Source organism: Oncorhynchus keta, unplaced genomic scaffold (assembly GCF_023373465.1).
Source record: "Oncorhynchus keta strain PuntledgeMale-10-30-2019 unplaced genomic scaffold, Oket_V2 Un_scaffold_5147_pilon_pilon, whole genome shotgun sequence".
In the NCBI taxonomy this organism is placed as follows: domain Eukaryota; kingdom Metazoa; phylum Chordata; class Actinopteri; order Salmoniformes; family Salmonidae; genus Oncorhynchus; species Oncorhynchus keta.
In genome coordinates this window covers 480,791-500,846 of record NW_026290952.1, presented here as the reverse complement: position 1 = coordinate 500,846, position 20,056 = coordinate 480,791, and the positions used below count along the sequence as shown (strand labels likewise).

Sequence of the window (20,056 nt, the reverse complement as noted above, 5' to 3'; positions counted from 1 at the left end):
ACTGTCAGTATACAACCTATTGTCAGTAAACAACTGTCAGTATACAACCTATTGTCAGTAAACAACCTATTGTCAGTAAACAACTGTCAGTATACAACCTATTGTCAGTAAACAACTGTCAGTATACAACCTATTGTCAGTAAACAACCTATTGTCAGTAAACAACCTATTGTCAGTAAACAACTGTCAGTATACAACCTATTGTCAGTATACAACCTATTGTCAGTAAACAACCTATTGTCAGTAAACAACCTATTGTCAGTAAACAACTGTCAGTATACAACCTATTGTCAGTAAACAACCTATTGTCAGTAAACAACTGTCAGTAAACAACCTATTGTCAGTAAACAACCTATTGTCAGTAAACAACCTATTGTCAGTAAACAACTGTCAGTATACAACCTATTGTCAGTATACAACCTATTGTCAGTATACAACCTATTGTCAGTAAACAACCTATTGTCAGTATATAACCTATTGTCAGTATACAACCTATTGTCAGTATACAACCTATTGTCAGTATACAACCTATTGTCAGTATACAACCTATTGTCAGTATATAACCTATTGTCAGTATACAACCTATTGTCAGTATACAACCTATTGTCAGTAAACAACCTATTGTCAGTATACAACTGTCAGTAAACAACCTATTGTCAGTATACAACTGTCAGTATACAACCTATTGTCAGTATATAACTGTCAGTATACAACCTATTGTCAGTATATAACTGTCAGTATACAACCTATTGTCAGTATATAACCTATTGTCAGTAAACAACCTATTGTCAGTATATAACCTATTGTCAGTAAACAACCTATTGTCAGTAAACAACTGTCAGTATACAACCTATTGTCAGTATATAACTGTCAGTATACAACCTATTGTCAGTAAACAACTGTCAGTATATAACCTATTGTCAGTATATAACTGTCAGTATATAACCTATTGTCAGTATATAACTGTCAGTATATAACCTATTGTCAGTATATAACTGTCAGTAAACAACCTATTGTCAGTATATAACCTATTGTCAGTAAACAACCTATTGTCAGTATACAACCTATTGTCAGTATATAACCTATTGTCAGTAAACAACCTATTGTCAGTATATAACCTATTGTCAGTAAACAACCTATTGTCAGTATACAACCTATTGTCAGTATACAACCTATTGTCAGTATACAACCTATTGTCAGTAAACAACCTATTGTCAGTATATAACCTATTGTCAGTAAACAACCTATTGTCAGTAAACAACCTATTGTCAGTAAACAACCTATTGTCAGTATATAACCTATTGTCAGTAAACAACCTATTGTCAGTATATAACCTATTGTCAGTAAACAACCTATTGTCAGTAAACAACCTATTGTCAGTATACAACCTATTGTCAGTATATAACCTATTGTCAGTATATAACCTATTGTCAGTATATAACCTATTGTCAGTATATAACCTATTGTCAGTATATAACCTATTGTCAGTAAACAACCTATTGTCAGTATATAACCTATTGTCAGTAAACAACCTATTGTCAGTATACAACCTATTGTCAGTATATAACCTATTGTCAGTATATAACCTATTGTCAGTAAACAACCTATTGTCAGTAAACAACCTATTGTCAGTAAACAACCTATTGTCAGTAAACAACCTATTGTCAGTAAACAACCTATTGTCAGTAAACAACCTATTGTCAGTATATAACCTATTGTCAGTAAACAACCTATTGTCAGTATATAACCTATTGTCAGTAAACAACCTATTGTCAGTATACAACCTATTGTCAGTAAACAACCTATTGTCAGTATACAACCTATTGTCAGTAAACAACCTATTGTCAGTAAACAACCTATTGTCAGTAAACAACATATTGTCAGTATACAACATATTGTCAGTAAACAACCTATTGTCAGTATATAACCTATTGTCAGTAAACAACCTATTGTCAGTAAACAACCTATTGTCAGTATACAACCTATTGTCAGTATATAACCTATTGTCAGTATATAACCTATTGTCAGTAAACAACCTATTGTCAGTATATAACCTATTGTCAGTATACAACCTATTGTCAGTATATAACCTATTGTCAGTAAACAACCTATTGTCAGTATATAACCTATTGTCAGTAAACAACCTATTGTCAGTAAACAACCTATTGTCAGTATACAACCTATTGTCAGTATATAACCTATTGTCAGTATACAACCTATTGTCAGTAAACAACCTATTGTCAGTATATAACCTATTGTCAGTAAACAACCTATTGTCAGTATATAACCTATTGTCAGTAAACAACCTATTGTCAGTATACAACCTATTGTCAGTATATAACTGTCAGTAAACAACCTATTGTCAGTAAACAACCTATTGTCAGTATATAACCTATTGTCAGTAAACAACCTATTGTCAGTATACAACCTATTGTCAGTAAACAACCTATTGTCAGTAAACAACCTATTGTCAGTAAACAACCTATTGTCAGTATACAACCTATTGTCAGTATACAACCTATTGTCAGTAAACAACCTATTGTCAGTAAACAACTGTCAGTATACAACCTATTGTCAGTAAACAACCTATTGTCAGTATACAACCTATTGTCAGTATACAACCTATTGTCAGTATACAACTGTCAGTATACAACCTATTGTCAGTATACAACCTATTGTCAGTATACAACCTATTGTCAGTATACAACCTATTGTCAGTATACAACCTATTGTCAGTATACAACCTATTGTCAGTATACAACCTATTGTCAGTATACAACCTATTGTCAGTATACAACTGTCAGTATACAACCTATTGTCAGTATACAACCTATTGTCAGTATACAACCTATTGTCAGTATACAACTGTCAGTATACAACCTATTGTCAGTATACAACCTATTGTCAGTATACAACCTATTGTCAGTATACAACCTATTGTCAGTATACAACCTATTGTCAGTATACAACCTATTGTCAGTATACAACCTATTGTCAGTATACAACCTATTGTCAGTAAACAACCTATTGTCAGTATACAACCTATTGTCAGTAAACAACCTATTGTCAGTATACAACCTATTGTCAGTAAACAACCTATTGTCAGTATACAACTGTCAGTATACAACCTATTGTCAGTAAACAACCTATTGTCAGTATATAACTGTCAGTATACAACCTATTGTCAGTATATAACTGTCAGTATACAACCTATTGTCAGTATACAACCTATTGTCAGTATATAACCTATTGTCAGTATACAACCTATTGTCAGTATACAACCTATTGTCAGTATACAACTGTCAGTATATAACCTATTGTCAGTATACAACCTATTGTCAGTAAACAACCTATTGTCAGTATACAACCTATTGTCAGTAAACAACCTATTGTCAGTATACAACCTATTGTCAGTATACAACCTATTGTCAGTAAACAACCTATTGTCAGTATACAACCTATTGTCAGTATATAACCTATTGTCAGTAAACAACCTATTGTCAGTATACAACCTATTGTCAGTATATACAATACAACCTATTGTCAGTAAACAACCTATTGTCAGTATACAACTGTCAGTAAACAACCTTGTCAGTATACAACCTATTGTCAGTATACAACCTATTGTCAGTATATAACCTATTGTCAGTATACAACCTATTGTCAGTATACAACCTATTGTCAGTATACAACCTATTGTCAGTATATAACCTATTGTCAGTAAACAACTGTAGTATACAACCTATTGTCAGTATACAACCTATTGTCAGTATATAACCTATTGTCAGTATACAACCTATTGTCAGTATACAACCTATTGTCAGTATACAACCTATTGTCAGTATACAACTAACAACTGTCAGTATACAACCTATTGTCAGTAAACAACCTATTGTCAGTATACAACCTATTGTCAGTAAACAACCTATTGTCAGTAAACAACTGTCAGTATACAACCTATTGTCAGTATATAACTGTCAGTATACAACCTATTGTCAGTATATAACTGTCAGTATACAACCTATTGTCAGTAAACAACCTATTGTCAGTATACAACTGTCAGTATACAACCTATTGTCAGTAAACAACCTATTGTCAGTAAACAACCTATTGTCAGTATACAACCTATTGTCAGTATACAACCTATTGTCAGTATATAACTGTCAGTATACAACCTATTGTCAGTATATAACTGTCAGTATACAACCTATTGTCAGTATACAACCTATTGTCAGTATACAACTGTCAGTATACAACCTATTGTCAGTATATAACCTATTGTCAGTATACAACCTATTGTCAGTATATAACTGTCAGTAAACAACCTATTGTCAGTATACAACCTATTGTCAGTATACAACCTATTGTCAGTATACAACCTATTGTCAGTATACAACCTATTGTCAGTATATAACTGTCAGTATACAACCTATTGTCAGTATATAACTGTCAGTATACAACCTATTGTCAGTATACAACCTATTGTCAGTATACAACCTATTGTCAGTATACAACTGTCAGTATACAACCTATTGTCAGTATATAACTGTCAGTATACAACCTATTGTCAGTATACAACCTATTGTCAGTATATAACTGTCAGTATACAACCTATTGTCAGTATACAACCTATTGTCAGTATATAACTGTCAGTAAACAACCTATTGTCAGTAAACAACTGTCAGTAAACAACCTATTGTCAGTAAACAACCTATTGTCAGTAAACAACCTATTGTCAGTAAACAACTGTCAGTAAACAACCTATTGTCAGTAAACAACTGTCAGTATACAACCTATTGTCAGTATACAACCTATTGTCAGTAAACAACCTATTGTCAGTAAACAACCTATTGTCAGTATACAACCTATTGTCAGTATACAACCTATTGTCAGTATACAACTGTCAGTATACAACCTATTGTCAGTATATAACCTAGTAAACAACCTGTCAGTAAACAACCTATTGTCAGTAAACAACTGTCAGTAAACAACCTATTGTCAGTATACAACCTATTGTCAGTATATAACCTATTGTCAGTATACAACAAGTAAACAACCTATTGTCAGTATACAACCTGTCAGTAAACAACCTATTGTCAGTAAACAACCTATTGTCAGTAAACAACTGTCAGTAAACAACCTATTGTCAGTAAACAACCTATTGTCAGTAAACAACCTATTGTCAGTATACAACCTATTGTCAGTAAACAACCTATTGTCAGTAAACAACCTATTGTCAGTATATAACCTATTGTCAGTATACAACTGTCAGTATACAACCTATTGTCAGTATATAACCTATTGTCAGTATACAACCTATTGTCAGTATACAACCTATTGTCAGTATATAACTGTCAGTATACAACCTATTGTCAGTATACAACCTATTGTCAGTATATAACTGTCAGTATACAACCTATTGTCAGTATATAACCTATTGTCAGTATATAACTGTCAGTATACAACCTATTGTCAGTATATAACTGTCAGTATACAACCTATTGTCAGTATATAACTGTCAGTAAACAACCTATTGTCAGTATACAACCTATTGTCAGTATACAACCTATTGTCAGTATATAACTGTCAGTATACAACCTATTGTCAGTATATAACTGTCAGTATACAACCTATTGTCAGTATACAACCTATTGTCAGTATACAACCTATTGTCAGTATACAACCTATTGTCAGTATATAACTGTCAGTATACAACCTATTGTCAGTATACAACCTATTGTCAGTATACAACCTATTGTCAGTATACAACCTATTGTCAGTATACAACCTATTGTCAGTATACAACCTATTGTCAGTATACAACCTATTGTCAGTAAACAACCTATTGTCAGTATATAACTGTCAGTAAACAACCTATTGTCAGTATATAACTGTCAGTATACAACCTATTGTCAGTATATAACCTATTGTCAGTAAACAACCTATTGTCAGTATACAACCTATTGTCAGTATACAACCTATTGTCAGTATACAACCTATTGTCAGTATACAACTGTCAGTATACAACCTATTGTCAGTATATAACCTATTGTCAGTATACAACTGTCAGTATACAACCTATTGTCAGTATACAACCTATTGTCAGTATACAACTGTCAGTATACAACCTATTGTCAGTATACAACCTATTGTCAGTATATAACCTATTGTCAGTATACAACCTATTGTCAGTATACAACCTATTGTCAGTATACAACCTATTGTCAGTATATAACCTATTGTCAGTATACAACCTATTGTCAGTAAACAACCTATTGTCAGTAAACAACCTATTGTCAGTAAACAACCTATTGTCAGTAAACAACTGTCAGTAAACAACCTATTGTCAGTAAACAACCTATTGTCAGTAAACAACCTATTGTCAGTAAACAACCTATTGTCAGTAAACAACCTATTGTCAGTATATAACTGTCAGTATACAACCTATTGTCAGTATACAACCTATTGTCAGTATACAACTGTCAGTATACAACCTATTGTCAGTATATAACCTATTGTCAGTATACAACCTATTGTCAGTATACAACCTATTGTCAGTATACAACCTATTGTCAGTATATAACCTATTGTCAGTATATAACTGTCAGTATACAACCTATTGTCAGTATATAACTGTCAGTATACAACCTATTGTCAGTATATAACCTATTGTCAGTATACAACCTATTGTCAGTATACAACCTATTGTCAGTATACAACCTATTGTCAGTATATAACCTATTGTCAGTATACAACCTATTGTCAGTATACAACCTATTGTCAGTATACAACCTATTGTCAGTATACAACCTATTGTCAGTATATAACCTATTGTCAGTATACAACCTATTGTCAGTATACAACCTAAGTATACAACCTATTGTCAGTATACAACCTATTGTCAGTATACAACCTATTGTCAGTATACAACCTATTGTCAGTATACAACCTATTGTCAGTATAACTGTCAGTATACAACCTATTGTCAGTATACAACCTATTGTCAGTATACAACCTATTGTCAGTATACAACCTATTGTCAGTATACAACCTATTGTCAGTATACAACCTATTGTCAGTATACAACCTATATACAACCTATTGTCAGTATACAACCTATTGTCAGTATACCTATTGTCAGTATATAACCTATTGTCAGTATACAACCTATTGTCAGTATACAACCTATTGTCAGTATACAACCTATTGTCAGTATACAACCTATTGTCAGTATACAACCTATTGTCAGTATACAACCTATTGTCAGTATATAACCTATTGTCAGTATACAACCTATTGTCAGTAAACAACCTATTGTCAGTATATAACCTAGTTATAACCTATTGTCAGTATACAACCTATTGTCAGTATACAACCTATTGTCAGTATACAACCTATTGTCAGTAAACAACCTATTGTCAGTATACAACTGTCAGTATACAACCTATTGTCAGTATACAACCTATTGTCAGTATACAACCTATTGTCAGTATACAACCTATTGTCAGTAAACAACCTATATACAACTGTCAGTATACAACCTATTGTCAGTATACAACCTATTGTCAGTATACAACCTATTGTCAGTATACAACCTATTGTCAGTATACAACCTATTGTCAGTATACAACCTATTGTCAGTATACAACCTATTGTCAGTATACAACCTATTGTCAGTATACAACCTATTGTCAGTATACAACCTATTGTCAGTATATAACTGTCAGTATACAACCTATTGTCAGTATACAACCTATTGTCAGTATACAACCTATTGTCAGTATACAACCTATTGTCAGTATATAACTGTCAGTATACAACCTATTGTCAGTATACAACCTATTGTCAGTATACAACCTATACAACCTATTGTCAGTATCAGTCAGTATACAACCTATTGTCAGTATACAACCTATTGTCAGTATACAACCTATTGTCAGTATATAACCTATTGTCAGTATACAACCTATTGTCAGTATATAACTGTCAGTATACAACCTATTGTCAGTATACAACTGTCAGTATACAACCTATTGTCAGTATATAACTGTCAGTAAACAACCTATTGTCAGTAAACAACTGTCAGTATACAACCTATTGTCAGTATACAACCTATTGTCAGTATACAACCTATTGTCAGTATACAACCTATTGTCAGTATACAACTGTCAGTATACAACCTATTGTCAGTATACAACCTATTGTCAGTATACAACCTATTGTCAGTATATAACCTATTGTCAGTATATAACTGTCAGTATACAACCTATTGTCACTATATAACCTATTGTCAGTATATAACCTATTGTCAGTATACAACTGTCAGTATACAACCTATTGTCAGTATACAACATATTGTCAGTATATAACCTATTGTCAGTATACAACTGTCAGTAAACAACCTATTGTCAGTATATAACCTATTGTCAGTATACAACCTATTGTCACTATATAACCTATTGTCAGTATATAACCTATTGTCAGTATATAACTGTCAGTATACAACCTATTGTCAGTAAACAACCTATTGTCAGTATACAACTGTCAGTATACAACCTATTGTCAGTATATAACCTATTGTCAGTATACAACCTATTGTCAGTATACAACCTATTGTCAGTATACAACCTATTGTCAGTATACAACCTATTGTCAGTATACAACCTATTGTCAGTATACAACCTATTGTCAGTATATAACTGTCAGTATACAACCTATTGTCAGTATACAACCTATTGTCAGTATACAACCTATTGTCAGTAAACAACCTATTGTCAGTATACAACCTATTGTCAGTATACAACTAACAACCTATTGTCAGTATATAACCTATTGTCAGTATACAACTGTCAGTATACAACCTATTGTCAGTATATAACCTATTGTCAGTATAAGTATACAACCTATTGTCAGTATATAACCTATTGTCAGTATATAACTGTCAGTATACAACCTATTGTCAGTATACAACCTATTGTCAGTATACAACCTATTGTCAGTATACAACCTATTGTCAGTATATAACCTATTGTCAGTATACAACCTATTGTCAGTAAACAACCTATTGTCAGTAAACAACCTATTGTCAGTAAACAACCTATTGTCAGTATACAACCTATTGTCAGTATACAACCTATTGTCAGTATATAACCTATTGTCAGTAAACAACCTATTGTCAGTATACAACCTATTGTCAGTATACAACTATTGTCAGTATACAACCTATTGTCAGTATACAACCTATTGTCAGTATATAACTATTGTCAGTATACAACCTATTGTCAGTATAAACAACCTATTGTCAGTATACAACCTATTGTCAGTATACAACCTATTGTCAGTATACAACCTATTGTCAGTATACAACCTATTGTCAGTAAACAACCTATTGTCAGTATACAACCTATTGTCAGTATATAACCTATTGTCAGTAAACAACCTATTGTCAGTAAACAACCTATTGTCAGTATACAACCTATTGTCAGTATACAACCTATTAAACAACCTCAGTATACAACCTATTGTCAGTATAGTATACAACCTAATACAACCTATTGTCAGTAAACAACCTATTGTCAGTATACAACCTATTGTCAGTATACAACCTATTGTCAGTATACAACCTATTGTCAGTATATAACTGTCAGTATACAACCTATTGTCAGTCAATACAACCTATTGTCAGTATACAACCTATTGTCAGTATACAACCTATTGTCAGTATACAACCTATTGTCAGTATACAACCTATTGTCAGTATACAACCTATTGTCAGTATACAACCTATTGTCAGTATACAACCTATTGTCAACTGTCAGTATACAACCTCAGTATACAACCTTGTCAGTATACAACCTATTGTCAGTAAACAACCTATTGTCAGTATATAAACCTATTGTCAGTATATAACCTATTGTCAGTATACAACCTATTGTCAGTAAACAACCTATTGTCAGTATACAACCTATTGTCAGTAAACAACCTATTGTCAGTATACAACCTATTGTCAGTATACAACCTATTGTCAGTATACAACCTATTGTCAGTAAACAACCTATTGTCAGTATACAACTGTCAGTATACAACCTATTGTCAGTATACAACCTATTGTCAGTATACAACCTATTGTCAGTATACAACCTATTGTCAGTAAACAACCTATTGTCAGTATACAACCTATTGTCAGTATACAACCTATTGTCAGTAAACAACCTATTGTCAGTATACAACCTATTGTCAGTATACAACCTATTGTCAGTATACAACCTATTGTCAGTATACAACCTATTGTCAGTATACAACCTATTGTCAGTATACAACCTATTGTCAGTATACAACCTATTGTCAGTAAACAACCTATTGTCAGTAAACAACCTATTGTCAGTATACAACCTATTGTCAGTAAACAACCTATTGTCAGTATACAACCTATTGTCAGTATACAACCTATTGTCAGTAAACAACCTATTGTCAGTATACAACCAGTATACAACCTATTGTCAGTACAACTGTCATACAACCTATTGTCAGTATACAACCTATTGTCAGTATACAACCAGTATTGTCAGTAAACAACCTATTGTCAGTATAAACCTATTGTCAGTATACAACCTATTGTCAGTAAACAACCTATTGTCAGTATACAACCTATTGTCAGTATACAACCTATTGTCAGTAAACAACTATACAACCTATTGTCAGTATACAACCTATTGTCAGTATAACCTATTGTCAGTATACAACCTATTGTCAGTAAACAACCTATTGTCAGTAAACAACCTATTGTCAGTAAACAACCTATTGTCAGTATACAACCTATTGTCAGTATACAACCTATTGTCAGTATACAACCTATTGTCAGTAAACAACCTATTGTCAGTAAACAACCTATTGTCAGTAAACAACAACAACCTATTGTCAGTATACAACCTATTGTCAGTATAACAACCAGTAAACAACCTTTGTCAGTATACAACCTATTGTCAGTATACAACCTATTGTCAGTATACAACCTATTGTCAGTAAACAACCTATTGTCAGTATATAACCTATTGTCAGTAAACAACCTATTGTCAGTATACAACCTATTGTCAGTAAATTGTCAACCTATTGTCAGTAAACAACCTATTGTCAGTATATAACTGTATACAACCTATTGTCAGTATACAACCTATTGTCAGTAAACAGTATACAACCTATTGTCAGTATACAACCTATGTCAGTAAACAACCTATTGTCAGTAAACAACCTATTGTCAGTAAACAACCAGTATTGTCAGTAAACAACCTATTGTCAGTAAACAACCTATTGTCAGTATTCAGTCAGTAAAACAACCTATTGTCAGTATACAACCTATTGTCAACCTATTGTAGTAAACAACAACCTATTGTCAGTATACAACCTATTGTCAGTATACAACCTATTGTCAGTAAACAACCTATTGTCAGTAAACAACCTATTGTCAGTATACAACCTATTGTCAGTATAAACAGTATACAACCTATAAACAACTGTCAGTATACAACCTATTGTCAGTAAACAACCTATTGTCAGTAAAACCTATTGTCAGTACCCTATTGTCAGTAAACAACCTATTGTCAGTAAACAACCTATTGTCAGTATACAACCTATTGTCAGTAAACAACCTATTGTCAGTATACAACCTATTGTCAGTAAACAACCTATTGTCAGTAAACAACCTATTGTCAGTATACAACCTATTGTCAGTATACAACCTATTGTCAGTAAACAACCTATTGTCAGTAAACAACCTATTGTCAGTAAACAACCTATTGTCAGTATACAACCTATTGTCAGTATACAACCTATTGTCAGTAAACAACCTATTGTCAGTAAACAACCTATTGTCAGTAAACAACCTATTGTCAGTAAACAACCTATTGTCAGTAAACAACCTATTGTCAGTATACAACCTATTGTCAGTAAACAACCTATTGTCAGTAAACAACCTATTGTCAGTATACAACCTATTGTCAGTATACAACCTATTGTCAGTAAACAACCTATTGTCAGTATACAACCTATTGTCAGTATACAACCTATTGTCAGTAAACAACCTATTGTCAGTAAACAACCTATTGTCAGTAAACAACCTATTGTCAGTATACAACCTATTGTCAGTAAAACAACCCTATTGTCAGTAAACAACCTATAACCAGTAAACAACCTATTGTCAGTAAACAACCTATTGTCAGTAAACAACCTATTGTCAGTATACAACCTATTGTCAGTATACAACCTATTGTCAGTAAACAACTGTCAGTAAACAACCTATTGTCAGTAAACAACCTATTGTCAGTAAACAACCTATTGTCAGTATACAACCTATTGTCAGTAAACAACCTATTGTCAGTAAACAACCTATTGTCAGTAAACAACCTATTGTCAGTATACAACCTATTGTCAGTAAACAACCTATTGTCAGTAAACAACCTATTGTCAGTAAACAACCTATTGTCAGTAAACAACCTATTGTCAGTAAACAACCTATTGTCAGTAAACAACCTATTGTCAGTAAACAACCTATTGTCAGTAAACAACCTATTGTCAGTAAACAACCTATTGTCAGTAAACAACCTATTGTCAGTAAACAACCTATTGTCAGTATACAACCTATTGTCAGTATACAACCTATTGTCAGTATACAACCTATTGTCAGTATACAACCTATTGTCAGTATACAACCTATTGTCAGTATACAACCTATTGTCAGTATACAACCTATTGTCAGTATACAACCTATTGTCAGTATACAACCTATTGTCAGTATACCCTATTGTCAGTAAACAACCTATTGTCAGTATACAACCTATTGTCAGTATACAACCTATTGTCAGTATACAACCTATTGTCAGTAAACAACCTATTGGCAGTAAACAACCTATTGTCAGTAAACAACCTATTGTCAGTAAACAACCTATTGTCAGTATACAACCTATTGTCAGTATACAACCTATTGTCAGTAAACAACCTATTGTCAGTAAACAACCTATTGTCAGTATACAACCTATTGTCAGTAAACAACCTATTGTCAGTATACAACCTATTGTCAGTATAACAACCTATTGTCAGTATACAACCTATTGTCAGTATACAACCTATTGTCAGTATACAACCTATTGTCAGTATACAACCTATTGTCAGTATACAACCTATTGTCAGTATATAACCTATTGTCAGTATAAACAACAACCTATTGTCAGTATACAACCTATTGTCAACCTATTGTCAGTATATAACCTATTGTCAGTATACAACCTATTGTCAGTATATAACCTATTGTCAGTACAACCTATTGTCAGTATACAACCTATTGTCAGTATAAACAACCTGTCAGTATATGTCAGTATACAACCTATTGTCAGTATAAGTCAGTATACAACCTATTGTCAGTATAACAATACAACCTATTGTCAGTATACAACCTATTGTCAGTAAACAACCTATTGTCAGTAAACAACCTATTGTCAGTAAACAACCTATTGTCAGTATAACAACCTATTGTCAGTATATAACCTATTGTCAGTATACAACCTATTGTCAGTATACAACCTATTGTCAGTATACAACCTGTCAGTATACAACCTATTGTCAGTATATAACTGTCAGTATACAACCTATTGTCAGTACAACCTATTGTCAGTATATTGTCAGTATACAACCTATTGTCAGTATACAACAACCTATTGTCAGTATATAACCTATTGTCAGTATACAACCTATTGTCAGTATACAACCTATTGTCAGTATATAACCTATTGTCAGTATACAACCTATTGTCAGTATATAACCTATTGTCAGTATACAACCTATTGTCAGTATACAACCTATTGTCAGTATACAACCTAAGTAAACAACCTATTGTCAGTATATAACCTATTGTCAGTATACAACCTATTGTCAGTATACAACCTATTGTCAGTATACAACCTATTGTCAGTATATTGTCAGTAAACAACCTATTGTCAGTATACAACCTATTGTCAGTAATAACCTAAGTATACAACTATTGTCAGTATACAACCTATTGTCAGTATACAACCTATTGTCAGTATATAACTGTCAGTATACAACCTATTGTCAGTATACAACCTATTGTCAGTATATAACTGTCAGTATACAACCTATTGTCAGTAAACAACCTATTGTCAGTAAACAACCTATTGTCAGTAAACAACCTATTGTCAGTAAACAACCTATTGTCAGTAAATAACTGTCAGTAAACAACCTATTGTCAGTATACAACCTATTGTCAGTAAACAACTGTCAGTATACAACCTATTGTCAGTATACAACCTATTGTCAGTATATAACTGTCAGTATACAACCTATTGTCAGTATATAACCTATTGTCAGTAAACAACCTATTGTCAGTATATAACCTAGTAAACAACCTATTGTCAGTATATAACCTATTGTCAGTATATAACCTATTGTCAGTATACAACCTATTGTCAGTATACAACCTAAGTAAACAACCTATTGTCAGTATATAACCTATTGTCAGTATACAACCTATTGTCAGTATATGTTCTGACACATTCTACAGTAAATGGACAGACTGCTTCGAGATTTCAAATCCTTCTAGAAGAAAAGTAATTAAAGATTAGGAGAATTACTAAGGCAACATCATGCAGTGCCTCAGAAAAGCAAACCAAATGTTTTCTTCTGATCAGCAGTCTAATTTGATTGTGACGTGCTGTGAAAACGCCTGTGTGTCCTGGCAATGAAGAGAGGATGGAGAGGACAGGGGAGATGAGAGGAAGGCAGGAGCAGAGGAGTGAGAACAGAGGGTGGAAATGAGAGGAGAGGATGGAGAGGACAGGGGAGATGAGAGGAAAGCAGGAGCAGAGGAGTTGAGAACAGAGGGTGGAAATGAGAGGAGAGGAAGAGAGAGGATAGGGGGAAGAGTGTCAGGACTTGAGAGGAGACGAGACGAGAGGAAAAGGTGACAATGAGAGGAGAGGAGAAGGGGAAGACATGAGAGAAGAGGAGAGATTAGAAGACAGGAGATGAAGAGTGAAATAGGAGAAAGAGGAGAGGAGGAGGGAGACAAGAGAGAGAAAGGGGAGAGGAGAAAAGAGGAGAGGGAGAGGAGATAGTTTTGGTGAAATAGAGAAGTTGTGGGGAGAGGAGCCAAGCCCAGTGGATTATCCCAGTGACTGGAGAGACTAGCGTGACGGTAGTGGAGCTCACTGGGGAGAGGATCCTTGTCTCTTTAACTGGCTTTGGTTGAGCTGCTGTTTATCGGTGTAGCGACTCGCCAAGAGGTCCCCTCTCAGCGACCAAATCCACGCTAATCTAATCAGGAAACAGCCATTCCCATTCAACCAGTGAACCGGAAACAGTTGGAGTGCGTTAGGATAGGGGTTGGGTGGGAGACAAGCGTTTTACACCAGGGTTAACAGTTAGCGGGGGGATTTGGAGTTGTCTGTATTCTGGATTTGGGTACCCCATTGTGAGCCACAAGCTAGCTAATCTTCATTACCACACACAATGACAGGGCAGAAAGAATGGCACTCGGCTGGAAATGAGTTTGGCGAAACAAAAGAGCTGTGAGGGAGAGAAAGAGGGGGGGGGGGGGAATAACAGAGGCAGAGGAGAGAGAGGGGAGAGATAAAGGGAACAGCGAACCGGAAAAAGTCAGCTTCCTCTTCATACAGGCTTGGTGCAGATACAGAATGGGCACCCAAGTCACGTCGTCCAGAATGGAGAACAGGCTAAACTGGGTCTGTACAGATAGGACCTGTTAGGTTTTGTTTCTGTCTGCTGCACGGTGCTACGGGCGGCAAGGTACTTAGTGGTTAAGAACATTGGGACAGTAACAGAAAGGTCACTGGTTCAAATCCCGAGCAGACTAGTTTAAAAATCTGTAGATGTGCCCTTGTGCAAGGCACTTAACCCTGATTGCTCCTGTAAGTGGCTCTGGATAAGAGCATCTGCTAAAGGACTAACATGTAAACGATTTGCCAAGGTCAAACACAGTCTGGTAGTGAGGGCTGAGGTGTGATGTCTACAGATGTGCAGTGTTTAAAGAAAGGGGTTGTGAAAGGCTATTTCACAGCCAGTCATGGGACTGATTATTGCCAACCACTGAGGTTCACTAGGGGTCAAGCGGGTCATCTCCACTGATTACAGCATTGTGATATTGACCCCTAGTTAACCTCAGTGGGGGCATTTGGTCAACTCCACCAACCACCGATTACAGCATTGAGATACGCCCCCACTGAGGTTAACTAGGGGTCAAGAGGGTCAACTCCACCAACCACCGATTACAGCATTGAGATATGCCCCCACTGAGGTTAACTAGGGGTCAAGAGGGTCAAGTCCACCAACCACAGCATTGAGATATGCCCCCATTGAGGTTAACTAGGGGTCAAGAGGGTCAAGTCCACCAACCACAGCATTGAGATACGCCCCCACTGAGGTTAACTAGGGGTCAAGAGGGTCAAGTCCACCAACCACAGCATTGAGATATGCCCCCATTGAGGTTAACTAGGGGTCAAGAGTGTCAAGTCCACCAACCACTGATTACAGCATTGAGAAACGCTTCCAATGAGGTTCATTAAGGTTCAAGAGGGAAAAAAGGCGGGATCTTTGGAAAGCAGGTAACCACACCCTGTTAGAGCCTCAGGTGACGGGGTTAAAGTTCATGAGGTCAAAATTGTTTACACGTGTGTGTGTGTGTGTGTGTGTGTGTGTGTGTGTGTGTGTGTGTGTGTGTGTGTGTGTGTGTGTGTGTGTGTGTGTGTGAGCAACTTCCCTCTCCCAGATTTAACTGGGAGGGTGTATGAGTCAGAAGAAAGAGATAATGTGCCATGCTGCTGCTCCAGACCTGAGCCCCAGGACTACCTGACACGATGACTCCTTGCTGTCCCCAGTCCACCTGGCCATGCTGCTGCTCCAGTTTCAACTGTTCTGCCTTGTTATTATTCGACCATGCTGGTCATTTATGAACATTTGAACATCTTGGCCATGTTCTGTTATAATCTCCACCCGGCACAGCCAGAAGAGGACTGGCCACCCCACATAGCCTGGTTCCTCTCTAGGTTTCTTCCTAGGTTTTGGCCTTTCTAGGGAGTTTTTCCTAGCCACCGTGCTTCTACACCTGCATTGCTTGCTGTTTGGGGTTTTAGGCTGGGTTTCTGTACAGCACTTTGAGATATCAGCTGATGTACGAAGGGCTATATAAATAAATTTGATTGGATTTGATTTGATGTGTCGTTCTCACCCGTCTTCATTCACACAGGAACGCTTTTAAAACAAACCTCAGGAACACAGATTAGCCAAGCTGCTTAAATATTGAACAACATACCTCTCTGTTGCCACTGCAGTGGGCTCTCCTCCAGAGATAGAACGGAAGAAAAGCCTGTTTAGTGTTCTGTGCTGATTGAGGACTGTGCCGTGGAAGGAAGCACGCTACTCTGCTTGAACCTGCTCACCCCTCTCTGCCCAGAGTCTGCCTCCTCAGTGAAATACTGAAACAGAGTGCAAGCACTTTAATCCCAATTTCATCCCTATAACTAAACCTGTTTTTATAGCCGAGCCTCTTCTTAATAGCCGAGCCTCTTCTTAATAGCCGAGCCTCTTCTTAATAGCTGAGCCTCTTCTTAATAGCCGAGCCTCTTCTTAATAGCCGAGCCTCTTCTTAATAGCCGAGCCTCTTCCTAATAGCCGAGCCTCTTCCTAATAGCCGAGCCTCTTCCTAATAGCCGAGCCTCTTCCTAATAGCCGAGTATCTTTTTAGTGAAGATAGAAGCACTACAACCAGACTTTTGCTTCTGTGTGTGTTGTGTGAGTGAGTGTGTGTGTGCTGCGTGAGCTGTCTGTCACATGGACGAAGGGCATAGTATGAGTCAGACACTGTAAAAATAAACAAGAGACTGGATTTCGGTTTTGTAAGCCTCTATTTTATTGGTTCAGGCTTGGAAGTCTATTTTGTAAGCCGGTGTTTGATTGGTTCAGGCATGGAAGCCTGTTTTGTAAGCTCGTATTTGATTGGTTCAGGATTGGCAGGCAGGTCCCATTTAAAAGGAAATTAGTGCAGTATAGTATGAAAGGTGAAACTGAAGTTTATCTGATAAGGGCAACAACACATCTGCCACACTGATCATCAACACAGGGGCCCCTCAGGGGTGCGTGCTTAGTCCCCTCCTGTACTCCCTGTTCACCCACGACTGCGTGGCCAAGCACGACTCCAACACAATCATTAAGTTTGCTGACAACACAACAGTAGGCCTGATCGCCGACAGCGATGAGACAGCCTATAGGGAGGAGGTCAGAGACCTGGCAGTGTGGTGCAAGGACAACAACCTCTCCCTTAACCTGAGCAAGACAAAGGAGCCGATTGTGGACTACAGGAAAAGAAGGGCCGAACACACCCCCATTAACATCAACAGGGCCGTATGTGGAGCGGGTCGAGAGTTTCAAGCTCCTTGGTGTCCACATCACCAACAAACTATCATGGTCCAAACACACCAAGACAGTCGTGAAGAGGGCACAACAAAACCTTTTCCCCATTAATACATTCATATAGGTAGAAAAGTCAGTCCCAGAGCCCCATCCAATCTAAACCACAGGTTCACATCTCAAGACAAAACAACTCTTTCATGGTACAGGGATCTTTTGTTACCCACATTAGTCATGTAGCACACGACCTCATCTCAACCCAAACACAACCTTCCCCCAACTCATCTTGCTACGAGCCATATCTGGGCTAGTATTACCTGTGTTTGTTCACCACTCACCGAGAGAGCGCCATTCACTTTGCACACAGAGATCAGTCACATGTGCTTGAGGTGAGTGTTTGAATGAATGCTTCCCATAATGGACTGTGTGCAGAGTTGTGCTTGATGTTGCCTGGTTGGTTGGAGCTATGGGGGACTGTTTGGAAGGAAAACACCGGCCCACAGTCCCTTGGCTGTGGGTTCACTGGTTGCACCAGTTCAGGCTTAAATAATTCCAACTAGTTGCGATTTAAGTGAACACATGGGACCTACTCTACTGAACCTCATAGACAGAGTGGTCCCAGCAGACACCTGGGACCTGCTCCACTGAACCTCATAGACAGAGTGGTCCCAGCAGACACCTGGGACCTGCATAGACAGAGTCCCACTGAACCTCATAGACAGAGTGGTCCCAGCAGACACCTGGGACCTGCTCCACTGAACCTCATAGACAGAGTGGTCCCAGCAGACACCTGGGACCTGCATAGACAGAGTGGTCCCAGCCAGCTACGACAAGAACACATCATTATACAGTAGGGCATGTAGAAGCATACAGGTAATAATGTACACAGATCACTGCCTTCCTATAGCTCCCTCTCTCATTCACTCTCTCTCACACACACACACACACACACACACACCGCCTCCCCCTCCAGACACACAGACACACACACACACCGCCTCCCCCTCAGACACACAGACACACAGACTCCAAAATTATTGATGGTCTCTCTTATAAAACCCAGTCTGTTCCCTAAGGTATTCCCGGCAACATCACCGGGACTAAAATATCTAGCGACCCAAATAACTTCCCCCTGTTGGAACTGTCTGAGGCGCCCAACGTTACACTGAAGCCATTTGTTTGACTGGGTAATTAATTTCCTCCTTTTAATAACCAAATGTTTATGGCCTATCTAGGCCAAGAGTGTACAGTAGTGGGCCAGGGAGAGGTGGGGGATGCAGTCTATTGTATATTGCCTGGGAGACAGAAGATCATAGACATACATTTGCTCTAAAATGGCTGCAGGACAGGAACTGGGGTCACAAGATTACAGTAAATAGGATCAACTGCTTGAACTCTTTGGCCAAATATAGGCCTTCTATAGGTCTATACTGGTAGTGCAATGAGACAGACCAATAGTACTGACCTTTAACCAGGCCACTGATGTCAGAAGAAGACCGTGAAGAATTCATCAGGATTCAGGATTCATCAAATCATTGGGGGAGAAGAGACCATTAGAGACCATTTGCCAGTTCAGCAACCTAGCATTAGTTTCTGTAAAACCAGCCACCCTCCTCTCCTCCAATCC

At 36.8% G+C, this 20,056-nt stretch overlaps 1 protein-coding gene and 1 long non-coding RNA gene across 8 annotated transcripts in view; both read right to left on the bottom strand.

The window, feature by feature from the left end:
• The window catches only part of LOC118381157 (Krueppel-like factor 7), a 96,314-nt gene that overhangs the window by 52,745 nt on the left and 23,513 nt on the right, over positions 1 to 20,056 (bottom strand). The gene's annotated exons all lie outside the window — the stretch shown is intronic.
• On the bottom strand, positions 322 to 12,315 carry LOC127928938 (uncharacterized). 6 transcript variants are annotated; one of them, XR_008132954.1, is made up of 3 exons: positions 4,648 to 4,717; positions 2,325 to 2,374; positions 322 to 370 (listed from the first exon to the last, which is right to left on the bottom strand). It is a non-coding gene; the product is annotated as an uncharacterized LOC127928938 (long non-coding RNA). The 6 variants fall into 6 exon arrangements; XR_008132953.1 differs by lacking the exon at positions 322 to 370 and adding an exon at positions 1,610 to 1,676 and having other exon boundaries at positions 2,343 to 2,374; XR_008132949.1 differs by lacking the exons at positions 322 to 370; positions 2,325 to 2,374 and adding exons at positions 1,628 to 1,694; positions 12,278 to 12,315 and having other exon boundaries at positions 4,648 to 4,711.